This window comes from Fukomys damarensis, unplaced genomic scaffold (genome assembly GCF_012274545.1).
Source record: "Fukomys damarensis isolate Sample0158 unplaced genomic scaffold, DMR_v1.0_HiC HiC_scaffold_15, whole genome shotgun sequence".
NCBI classification, from domain to species: domain Eukaryota; kingdom Metazoa; phylum Chordata; class Mammalia; order Rodentia; family Bathyergidae; genus Fukomys; species Fukomys damarensis.
In genome coordinates, this window is record NW_022900927.1 from 38244517 (window position 1) to 38257734 (window position 13218).

General features: G+C 33.3%; 1 long non-coding RNA gene across 2 annotated transcripts in view; it reads right to left on the minus strand.

The window, feature by feature from the left end:
* Window positions 1-13218, minus strand: part of LOC104857553 — a 40802-nt gene that overhangs the window by 15227 nt on the left and 12357 nt on the right. Inside the window, exon 3 of one of the 2 annotated variants that reach the window (XR_778885.1) lies at window positions 1756-1815. The exons of the other annotated variant lie outside the window; for it this stretch is intronic. This is a non-coding gene — a long non-coding RNA (uncharacterized LOC104857553). Of the gene's footprint in view, window positions 1-1755; window positions 1816-13218 lie in introns of those variants that run through there. 2 annotated transcript variants of the gene reach the window in all.

Sequence of the window (13218 nt, forward strand, 5' to 3'; positions counted from 1 at the left end):
CCACCAAAAGACTTCTAGACTTAATTGTCAGATTCAGTAGTGTATCTGGAAACAAGGTGAACACCCAAAATTCAATAGCCTTCTTATATGCAAATAACAGACTCACTGAGAGAGAAATAAGGGAAAAAATCCTTTTACCATAGCATGCAAAAAAACGAAGTATCTAGGAATCAATCTAACAAAAGAAGCAAAAGATCTCTACTCTGACAATTATAGCACTCTGAAAAAAGAAATTGAAGAGGATATACGAAAATGGAAAGGTATCCCCTCCTCCTGGGTAGGAAGAATCAACATAGTGAAAATGGCCATACTACCAAAACTGCTATATACATTCAATGCAATGCCAATTGAAATTCCAACACTATATTTTACAGAACTAGAAAAAAGAATCCAAAAATTCATTTGGAACCATAGGAGACCTAGAATAGCAAAGGCCATCTTAGGCAACAGACACATGGCAGAAGGTATAACAATTCCCAATTTGAAACTATACTACAAAGCCACTGTGATAAAAACAGCATGTTACTGGCAAAGAAACAGGCCTGAAGATCAGAGGGAACAGACTGGAAGATACCAAAACAAATCCAGATGTATTCAGTTAACTCTTCTTTGACAAAGGAGCTGACCATCCTCAGTGGAGGAAAGATAGCCTCTTTAATAAATGGTGTTGGAAAAACTGGATTTAAACCTGCCAAAGATTAAAACTGGACCCTTACCTTTCACCATGCACTAAATTAAAATCCAAATGGATAAAAGATCTAAATATTAAAACAGAAACATTAAACTTGCTACAAAGTAAGTTAGGCAGAATTCTGGAAGACATTGGCATAGGAAAAGACTTAATGAACAAATCCTCAGTAGCAACCACTATTGAAATCAATATGGAGATACCTCAAAGAGCTTGGACTGGAGGTTCCATTTGACCCAGCTATCCCTCTGCTGGGTATCTTTCCAAAAGAACGAAAAGAATCATATCACAGTGAAGTATGCACACCCATGTTTATAGCGTCACAGTTTGTAATAGCTAAAACTTGGAAACAGCCCATTTGCCCAACAGTTGGAAACTGCATACGGACGTGGTTTTTCTATAAAATGGAATATTACTCAGACATAAAGAATGAGAAAATAGATTCATTCATAGGAAAATGGATACATATTGAAGATATACTCCTGAGTGAAATAGAAAAGGCACACATATGTAAATACTGAATAATTTCTCTGGTGTGAATAATCTGCAATAATACAGAAGATCCTAATAAGATTACTGACATTGAGGAATGGGAAGAAAGGAGCTAAAGCTGTAGGGAAGGTGGGATGGGTAGGCGAAGGGTAATAAGGGAAAAGAAAAAAATGTGAGATAGTGAAAAGATGGAAATAAAGTGTTTGTAGATGGGGAGGGGAGGAGGGGATGAAGGGAGGGCAGGGACAAGGGGAAAAAAGAGAACCAAGACCTATCATGTAGAGGTACAAGATCCCAACAATGAATGTAACTGTACTGTATCCCTAAAATGTACCAATAAACTCAAATAAAGGTGAAAAAAACCAAACAAAATTAGTTATTAAATTTTTAAAAGTTCACTTTCTTTCCTGCCCAAACTGTAAGAAAAATACATAAGCCAGTTTGAGCTTGTCATACTCTGTAGTTAAAAAGATATGCTATGGTGTATTTCTGTATTGTTTAATCATTTATGTATATCAATTATTTTTAACATTACATAACACAGTGTGTTAAACTTCATGATGCTGATTTTGTTCTTGAGATTTGAAGACCACTCATCTCTGTTTGCATTTCTTCGTATTGATACTAATTTTCTCCTAGGAAAAACATGGATAGATTTTTGTTGTTGTTATCAGCTTTAGTAAAAGAAAATAATTTGTCTTTATTATATGATATTTTTTTCTTAAAATAACAAAACCCAATTTTTATTCATGCCATCTATTTAAACACATACCTAATGTGTGTGTGTGTGTGTGTGTGTGTGTATTGTAATTTCAGCATTTTATGCTTGCCTTGACTTAATGTGTGCAGTAAGAACTAGAAATAACTACTTCGCTGTTTGTATCAATCACAGAGAAGAGTCAGTTGTGTTCAGAAATAGTTAAAATCTGAGATCTAACATTAATCACTCAGAAGTTTACTGTATCTATAAAATATCTGGCATATAAGATACAACAGCATTAGATGAGTCACTCGTGACAATTGGTGAATCGCTGTTTTATTATTAGCTAGTCCCAGAACACTGGGTTTGAGTTTTAAACTAATTGTAGTTCAAGGAAACATTTATTGGAAAATCAGGATGTTTAAACTACTGTACTCAGAACTTTAACTGTATTATCACACTAAAGCTTAAAACAACTCTATATTTTTGGAAATATTATCTATTTTATTTTTAGGAAAGTAATTAGCCTGTCTATAATTTTGTAAATAGTGAGTAGCCAAGAGAGTTTACTGAGCAGATGATTGGATTCTAAAGCCCGTGGGCTTAATATGTTTGTGCAGTGAAGAGAGCCCTGAAAGTACAGTCAGTTACGGAGATAATCACTTATGATTGCTTCAGTGTAAAATGGTTTTAAATATCCCACCGCTGAGACCCTTTTTTGACCCCTGTACATAAACCACAAGGGATATAAAACTGAACCTTTTATGTGATTGCCGAGCAAGTGGAAAGTGTTTTTAAGAAGTTATGAGAAGAAAAAAAAAAAAAAAAACTAACTCAAAATCCCTCACCAGCTTCTTGCAGAAAGCAAACTCTTTTGTAGAAATGTGTTTTGTTATAAACAGTTCCATCATTAGCTGACCTCCCTTTCTAGCAGGTAACATGTGACACAACAGAATATTTTTTTTTGTCGTATAACCTCTGATTGAACAATAGGTAACATGCAAAAGCTAAAGGCCAATTATTTTCTACTCCCCAACTATTTGAGTGGCAATTGGGTAATAAGGTGACATGAAGTTTATGTCTGACAATAAAGTAGAAGAAAGTAATTTAATCTTGATCTTAATATTTATTTTCTAAGATACTCAGTCAAAAGAGAACCACAGAGATTAAACTGCCCCATTTTTCCTTAACTTGCCGATAAAATATTCAGTCTCAGGAAAGTTAAATGGATCATTGAGGGTCAGATTTTTTACTTTTGACAAAGCTAAGAGCAAAACTCTAGCAGGATTCCTTTTTATTGTACTAAAATATTTCATTCTTTAGGCACTGAATCAAAATGGAATTGTTCTTTCTTCTCTTAATCTCACCACATCCCTCCCCTATGCTGTTTTTTAACTATCTCAGTCATTTATCTATACTTGAAGATGTCTTTCTTTTTCTTCTTTTTCATTAGTGGGGCTTGAACTATGAACTCGGGGATTTCACATGAAAATTACATGATCTTTCTTTCTAGCTTTCTTTCTTCCTTCCTTCCTTCCTTTCTTTTCAGCTGCCCCATCTTCCAGGCTGGGCATAAATTTGTGATTGTTTTACCTGAGTCTCTCTCCTAGACTGCTGGGATTACACGCAATGTATGTGCTACTGCTACCATGCCAAGTTCCCTCTCTCTCTCTCTCTCTCTCTCTCTCTCCCATGTGTTTCTATTTTATTGTATATTTCTGAAAACATAAATTCAAAGTCTTTAAAGACCTGAACTTTTGTCTATGTTTTAAGACAAGGCCTCTTTAGGTAGTATTTAAGGTAGAGTAACCAGCCATCCCATCCTCATGAGTCTGGAAATGAGTTTCCCTGGATTTTAGGTTTTCAGTGTGAAAATTGAGACTGTATTTTAAAAAACTAGGATAAGATGTTTCTCTTGTCAGAGATTCTGCATATAGTTTTACAAGTTTGTAGTTGACTTTTCCAAATGGAAGTATTAACCCAGAACTATCATAAATATATTTAAATATTACTAACATATTTTGGAAGATGGCATCATTCTGTTCCAATTTGCATAGTATTCTGATTTGAACCAGGATAGTACTGGTTCTGTCTTCATTCTAAAGGATAGTGGTATTACACCATAAGGACTCAATTAATACTTACTGCTTGACAAATCTGTTAAGATTGTAATAGGAAAGGAGTAATATTCAAACCTAATATTCAATTTCATATGGCCTATCTATGCATTGTTGCATGATTTTTCAACTCTTGGGCTGAATAGGTTTCTGTTGAAATAGTAACTGTCTTACACAATAGAAGATATTTAGTATTTTATGAATTGGTATTTATATACAAAATAAATACAAATGCTATTATATATGACAAATGAATACACAGATATATACAAATTTTCCTATGCATTTGCAATACAGGTATAAATTAATGACCATATACTTGTTTTATATATTCACAGACATACACACATTGTCTTCAAATGCTACTATTTTTTGCATTTGGCTCAGATTTCTTAGATGGCATCAGTTTGAAAAAAGACACACAAAAAGATCAATAGTTTTTTTATTTCAGAACAAAATAGCAAATCTTTTCACTATAAGAATAGGATGCCTTAAAAATAGCTTTTAGATGAGTCTCAACAGAGTGGCCATCACTATAACGAATGAGGGTTGGCAGGACTATCTTCAACTCCATTCTCCTGCTGTGACAAACAACAAACCCTATACTTAGAACCTGCTTCCATTGTGGAGGTGAAATTTCTCATGTCATTTCCTATACAGACTTGATTGTGTTTATGGTATGGGACGGTTGTACAAAGTCTTCATGGAATTGCAGTCATCAGATACTCACTGCTATCAAAATCTACAAATCACTATTTTTTTTTTTGTAATCATCTTCTTCCAATAGTTCTTTTTCAACCTTTCAATGACTAGTTCAGGTATTTGGTAATTTTCTTTGGACCTCAGTATCCACTTTGTCCACCTCTAGTCCTCTTTATTCATTGTTAGAAGAAATATCGTTACAAAAGCCTGTTTAATATGTTTTTATACAGGGTACTTTTTTGGCTTTGAAACTATTCCTCTTCATTGCTTACTTGCAATTATGACCAAGAAACCTGTGATGGTATATTTTGCTTCAATTTCTCTTGGCTTGCATTTTATTTATTGGTTTCTGTACTTAACAATTTAGTGACTACAATATCATTAATGCACATCAACTGCAAGCATCTGAAATATATTTTTGTTCCCTTTAAAAAACCCTGAAAAATAGAACACTGGAGGAAGATATGAAGTTTTATGCTTTAAAACTGTTTTATGTGTAATTTAAAATTCTCACAAATCTCCATTTATAGAGAAAGGTAAATATTTTCTTCCAATGAACAATAGATCTTCTTATGTGGACAAAAAGTTTAAATTAATTGTGTTTTCTTTGCAATTGTTTGCAAAAATTGTTTGAAATTCTGTCATATTTTTGATGTTTTCTAATCAAATTAACTATACATTGTATTAAGACATTCTGTCAAATAATCTTCAAGAAGCAAATATAAATCCTCTCGAGAAAGACAATACAAAAAGCAACATTATTGGCATAGACTTCATGAATAATGCCAAGCACTTAATCACAAATTTTCAGTCATATAAAGATCAAAAGGCAATAGAAAATAAACAGAAAATAGAAACAGAAATTTAGAAAAAGAGGACATTGTAATTAATAAAAAATGTAAAATATGTATGGTGAATTTTTTTAACAATTAAAAAATAAAATGGGAAATTCTAGCAAAGAAGTAAAATTAATAACATGTAGTGATCTATAAATTCTTGCATTAAATATAAATTTACAAAAATTAAAATGCAAGAAATTAAGAAAATGAGCACAGAGGAATCAGGTAATTCAAGAATTCAAGATTTTCAAAAAAGTTTATACATATATACTGGAACCAAATCTAATAATCTCACTTTTCTATCATGGCCTTGAATTTGACATATGATAATAATTGTGTCTGACCTTAAGCTATTTGTGACTGCAGGCAGAAGGCGATGAGGGTCTTTTTTAAAGCACATAATGAGGACATATGAATTCTCAGAGTTTTGTATAATACTGTTCTGATTAACAGATACAATCTTATAATTTTCCCCTTTGAGTGAAAGAGCCACTCTATTTCCATCACCCTAATACAAATCTCCTTCATGCCTGTGTCTGGCTGGAGACTTGTACCACCTAATGGATTTCAGCCCACCAGCGCTCATCATAGGTGTGAATCACCGTGCCCTGAAATGCTTGATACCACCACTACTCTAGCTAGCATTAGTGACAATGTCCTCTTTGCTGTCTCGTTGGTAATTTTTACAACTATAGAATTGCCTCCATAAAATCAGCTTCTTTCAACTACTTAGCTTGGAACCTTAGAGACAGAGTCTGAGGAAGAGATTACTTTTCAGCTATTACTTGGGACATTCTCTCGGAATAAGAATGAAGAAAATCAGATTCCTCCAAAGTATAAAAGCAAAAGCATATATAGTGGTTCCTAGCTTCACAAACTTATCTCGGTCCATGAGTCTGGGGAAGTGTTTATGTCTCCTCCTGGAGAGAGTTGTATTAGCTACCTGATGTGGAGGTCATGAACAGAAGCAAAATTTTGCAGAATGTTTTTGTTTGAAAACAAGTGATTTGCAAACAGAAGCATTCATGAACCAAGGCATAATTATAGTCTGTGCTGGAAATACCTTTTATTTTATGGCATAATCTGAAGTATAAATTGTAAATAACATTGCCCTGCCTTTCCCAAGGCCAGAGGTCCAATTCTTGGTATTAATATGTCAGTTCATCATTAGCTTATTGTCAAAGGTGGGGACGATGTGAGGTTGGTTGGAACCTCCAGGAGTAAGTGCATCTACTGGGACAAAGGTAATTCTGTAAAATAAGGAGGAAATGGTGACTAATGTGCTCGCGCCTGTGTGTGTGTGTGTGTGTGTGTGTGTGTGTGTGTGTGCGTGCGCCAAGAAAATGAGATACTTTGATGTGTCAGGGACCCCTGGAGAAAGAGAACCATCCAGATAGATATGCAATCTTTTTAGAGAAATATATTAAAAGCAATAAGATTATGTGGTTATGGAAGCTCAGAAGTCCCAGGAGCTAGTGTAATTCTAGTATGAGTCCAAAGACTGGAGAAACTGGAGAGTTTATGATGTAGCTCTAGTAGAAAAGGCGGCACTAAGCTTGAAACAAAGAAATTCTGGTGCTGTACTTGAATCAGAAATTGTGAGAAGATTGGTGTCTTCCTGGACACTTAGAAGAAATTCTTTCTTATTCAAACTTTGTGTTATATGCACTGTCCCTTATCCAAGGGTACAGGGACATTTTCCAATTTCATTTGTTTTTTTGGAATATTTATATGTACATCATGAATAATCTTGGGGAAGGCAAGAAATTCTAAGCTTCAAATTCATTTGTGTTTCATATGTATCTTATACATATAGCCTGAGGTAATACTATAAAATATTTCATGCACTTTTATTTTGACTATATCAGCAATATAAAATCAGAATGAAATTTTCCATTTGTGTTATTATATCAACATTTAAAAAACTTTGGATATTGAAGCATTTTGGATTTCAGATTAGAGTTACTCAATCTGTATTCAGGTCTTCAACTGATTAGACAAGGTCCACCTACTTTACTGAGAGAAGTCTGCTTTATTCAGATAAGTTATTCATGCATTAATCTCATCTGAAGCTTAGACAAAGGTTTACTTAGACATGCTTATTAAGGATTATATTTCATGAAACATTTGTGTAATTTGTGATACAGTAATCATCACTCATAAAATTAAGCATCACAGTGAGCAACATAAAATACACATCTAAGAAAGTTGAAAATGATTGTCAAATAATATAATTTCAATATACACAGAAGTAAAATATTTTACATAATCATGTAGAAGTCAGAAAGGACAAATGTAATAAGATTTCTGAATTTCCTAATAAATGGCAAAGGACAATGTTTTAGATTGAAATATTTTATTCACTAGTTAGTATAAGCTCAAAATATGTTCATTAAACAAAAGTTGTACATTACAAAAAGTAGAAGTGGTCAATTGTCCGATGAGAGTAATAAAATTTAATATATGTAAGTAAGGAATGGAACAAATATTCTTCATGGGTATAGTGTATTTGCAAAGTAAAAATTTCAAACTTCTAACTGACATTTATATAGCTATATATCCAGTAATTGTGGGATCCAACTTATCTTCAAGTGGGTAAAGAAAATTTCCAAAACTGTCTCTGTGCCTAGCCATAAATCACACCTTATTTTATTTTAAAAACGATATGCCTCATAAATTTATTCACAGTTCATTTATAGATTATCAATAATTCAAGAAGAAAGTTAAAAGTAACCAAAAAACTAAATGAAATTGAAATAAAATGGTGGATAAACCTCTGACAGAAGTGAAGACAAATCTATGTTAATATTGAAAGCATTATAAAAATTTCAGTGAGCTAAATATTTATTAAATAAGTTGCAGAAATTGAAGGAAATTCAAGCAAAAGGGAAAGAAAAGAATAAATACAAGGGCTGGGGATTTAGCTCAGTGGTTCCGCTGCCTGCCTCACAAGCACAAGGTTCCAACTTTGATCCCTGGTAACAAAAAAAAAAAACAAAAAACAAAAAACAAAAAAAACAAACCAAAACAACACACTAAAAGAAATAAAAATAAAAGCAGAAGTTGGTAAAATTCAAAACAAGTATAAAACAAACATTTTTTCTTGAATAACTGAAAAAATCTTATAAAATTCATAAGAAAAAAGAATAAAAGCATAAATTAAATATATTAGAAATGATAAAATGGATATTTCCACATAATTTAGAGATGTAAATGTTAAAAATATTATAAACAACCTCAAGGGTATTTTTTAAAATTTAAAGATAATTGGAAAAATTCTAGAAGAGAATATCACCAATTCAAGCAGCCAAGCACAAACAAGAAGCTGAAAATATCAAGATATACACATCCATATAATGAACTGAAAATAAAAACCTTGCTTAAAAAAAAAAGAAAAAAGCTTCAAGACTGAAATGAAATTTCCAAATACTTTTCAAATATTTAAAATTAACATGTGACATAACATAATAAAAAAATGGGAATCTATGTGTGTGGGGTCTGTGTGTCAGTATGTGTATGGACGGTGTGAGTATATCCACATGTATGGTATATATGACAGTTTTTTTCAGAAATGAAAAGTTGTTTTAACACTGGAAAATTGACAAGTCTAATTTCAGTATTAAGAATATAAAGGAAATAAATTATAAGATCATATTAATGCATTCAGAAAAAATAGTATTTAGTAAGATTTTTAAAAATCCTTATTCCCAGCCACTCTTGAAGGGTGAAGGAGAGCTGCAAATGTGAGCCCAGCCTAGGAGACTTAGTGATTTAGTGGGAAAACTTATCTCAGTGTAAACATTTAAGATACAGACATACACACACACACACACACACACACACACACACACAAAATCATCTTTGCTTTCATAGCTTTATCACTTAGCATCTAGCATTTATGCTGATTTTTTCAGGGTTCTGGTCACAGTGAGAGAAAGGTAATGCACTAAACTTGGAAATATAAAAGCTTGAATTTAGAATATGGTGATTTCCAAGAAATGTCTGCAAGTGTTAGTGTTGATAAGGAATGTGATACTCAGAGGAAAGGAGACAATAAAATTTGAGATTTATTCAATAGTTTGTCAAGCACTCAAATAGGTATAAATACTATAGCACACAAAATATACTGTGAGGTATAGTACGAAAACAGAGGCAATGAAAAGTGCATATTTGGGACTGAAATTCAGGCATCACATAGAAAGACACTAGGAAATACATTTACTAGTATCCTTCCCCAATATTTCATTGTTTCTGACTCTGCCCATTTGACCTCCCTGCTTTCTTCAGATATCTAATCTATATTTATTGTAAAAAAAAGAAATAACTGAGCCTGGAAAATATGATTTAAAGTTAGTGTAGCTCCAGATAAATGTGTAATCTATATAAGGCTAGCCCTAACATATTTAGTTCCAAGAGTGTATGTAAATATTTGCATTAAATATTTAATGAACCACACATTAATACAGAAGCCTATTTATACTTTATGAACAATATTTCATTATATAACTAATGAAACTAATCTATAGTAAACTCATACACTTATTACTCTGTTTTATTGAATTCCATTAATCTATTTCACTAATCATTTTTGTACATAGATCAAAAATTTAATCACTTAATGGCATTGCCCCGCCTTCAAGCACAAGGTCATGACTTCAGTCCCCAGTACTGAAAAGAAATTTAATCATTGTAATTTTGTATTAATATCCTGTAGTAGAGCTTACTTTTTAATTGTCTTGTTTTTCTTGTTTTTCTTCTGTCTGTATGGATTTGACATTATTTAGCCCCACTGAAACATTTTTGTAACTTTTATAGTTATATTATTATATTATAATCATTTACAATAGAAGAATGAGGAAGAGATTTCAACATCATTACTGAATATTACATATGTAGTCTTCATGGAATTTTATACACTTTTCTTTTTATCCTTTTGAGACAGGTTCTCTCCCCAAATCATTAAGTTGTCCAGGCTGGGTTCAGACTTGAAATCCTCCTGCTTTAACTTTAGGCTGGGATTACAAACATGTACCACTGTACCCGTATATCTCTACCTCCTTTAGTGTCTTGTAGTATTTACTGGTATCTCATAAAAATTTCTTGTAAGACTTACTGTTAAATTTCAAGTTACATTTTACTTTAAAGTTTTTGGTGACATCCATTTAAACCCTATGAAAATATGTAAATATCCTTCTACAGATTTTATTGTTTCTTCTACTTTTATAAAACTACTTTTAATATCTTAATCAAGTGATTATCTGATTTGGTTATCTATCCAAGTTTTATCTTAATAATCTTTATATATTTCACTCTTTTGTAATTTGAACTTTTTCTTTCTTCATAGATACATAAAAATATTTGATATCTTTGGCCACTAAAAAAGTGCAAATCAAAGCACTGAGATTCCAAGATTCCATCTTATTCCAGAAAGAATAACTATCTTTAAAAACTCAAAAACAAAACAAAAGAACAACAGATACTGTTGAGGTTGTAGCACCAAAAGGAAACCTTCTTCCCTGTTAGTGGGAATGTAAATTAGTACAACCACTATTGAAATCAGTATGGAAATTCCAAACACAAAAGAATCAGAAATTGCATTTGCTCCAACTACATCTTTTCTAGCTACTTTCCAGATAGAGTTAAAGGTACAATATTACAGTGAGACATGCATATTCAGTGGCACAATTCTTAACAGCTGAATCTTGGAAGTGGCCTATATCCCCATCCGCAGAAAAACGAACAAACAAAATGTTACATGTATGCTCAGTGGAGTACTTCTCAGCCATAGGAATGAATACATTTGAGACATTTGTAAGAATATGTATGTGCCATGAAAACATAATGTTAAGTGAAATAAATCAGACACAGAAGGTTAAATATCTTTCTTACATAAGGAATTAATATAAGAAACCCAAAGTATAAATAACTGTAAGAGTGAAATAAAAATGATAGAAAACAGTGAGACAGATTTTGTAAAGAGAGGAAAGGATTGGGGGATTGAGGAGGAAAGAGAAGGGAACTAAAGGGATCACAATGCAGTGTGTATGTGTGCCAATTCCTCACAATAAATGTGCAGGGTTTATTTTATATCAAACGTAATAATAAAATACACGTCTATGTAGATTTTTCTTGGCACTAATTAATATCAACTTGGATAATTCTTGATTTCCTTTCTCAGACGTACAGCTCTACAGAGGACGGATGTGCCCTGAAGCTCCTGTAGTTTTCATTTAGACCACATATATTCATACAGTGAGCACACTTATAACTGCAGTTGGATCTTTTCATTCAAAAGCTTATTTTTCTGGTTTATTTTCTCACTAAATATGCTCGAATCACCCCCTAGTGTACACATTCACACACTGGTATTAAGGATTTAATAACTTTCTGAGCCAAATTGATAGTGATAGGATTTTTGACTTAGAAATGATAGAAATAAGACTAAGCTAAGTATTGCAGCCATATACCCAGGCAAGACTTTAACTGGAGAGGGGTGAGGAGGAAGAAGAACATCAGCTGAAGGGAGATAGTAGTGATCGAGAACAGCGGGATTAAGCTGCTCACAGAAGAGAGAAAGCAGTGAGCTTTTATGGATTTGTCAGGGTGGGCTAGAAGTGAAGTAACTTTCCTATCACCCAGACATGGTCCGAGACAGTGTCTCTTCTTTTACAACTTTAGACCAAGGTTGACTAGCCTGCTTGGCCAACTAGGTGGCCAAAGTGAGCTTCTCTTGGGAATTTATTTAGCTACACCTGCAACTGGCATCATCACCCATACACTCATTTTGGCCTTTTGGTTTGACCCAGACTGTATAATAGGGCTGAAAGATGTTAGGGGTGGTGAGGCTGAGGCAGCCGTTGAAGAAGCATAAGAGTGGGCACCAAAAAGATGGGAGCAAGAAAGAAAACACATATCAGTTTCAGCAGGTAGTAGCCCTGTAATACAGTTATGTACAAACCATTTTTAAAGTGATAAAGTCTGTCTACATGCAGACCTGAATAGAAGAAGACCCCAAGGGTTAAGACAGGGACGAGAACACCTCTAATTTGAAAACAAAGATTACACTTCTTTTTTTCTAGCTGAGTCACTGAACAGCAAGATTTAGTGTTGTCGTTGACAAGATCCTTTCAAGTTTCTGAAAGGTAACCCAGAAACCTTTTATTATAACATGTATTTCTGTGTTATCAACAGCAAAGCAAGTGGGAAGCTGAGAATGAATTGCCAAACTGTATGACCACTAAACTTTTAAGTCTACTAGGAAAAAGTGAAGCTAGAGACCTCCCAAATGTAAAGACCCAGACCAAAAATGGGCATGTGAAATCAACAGACATTTCTTAGACAAAGAAGTAGAAATAGCAAATAAACATATGAAAAAATATTCAACATCACTGGTCATTTGAAAGGTGCAAATTAAAACAATGCTGAGATTCCACCTCACCCCAGAAAGAATGGCTGCTATCAAGAAATCAAGCAATACAAATATTGGCAGGGCTGTGGGGAGAAAAGAACCCTGATCCACTGTTGGTGGGAGTGTACACTGTTGCAATCACTATGGAAATCAGTGTGGAGACACCTCAAAGAAATAGGATGAGAGGTCCCACTTGACCCAGCTATTCCCCTGCTGGGTATCTTTCCAAAAGAACTAAAAGAATCACACCACAGCAATATATATATATATAT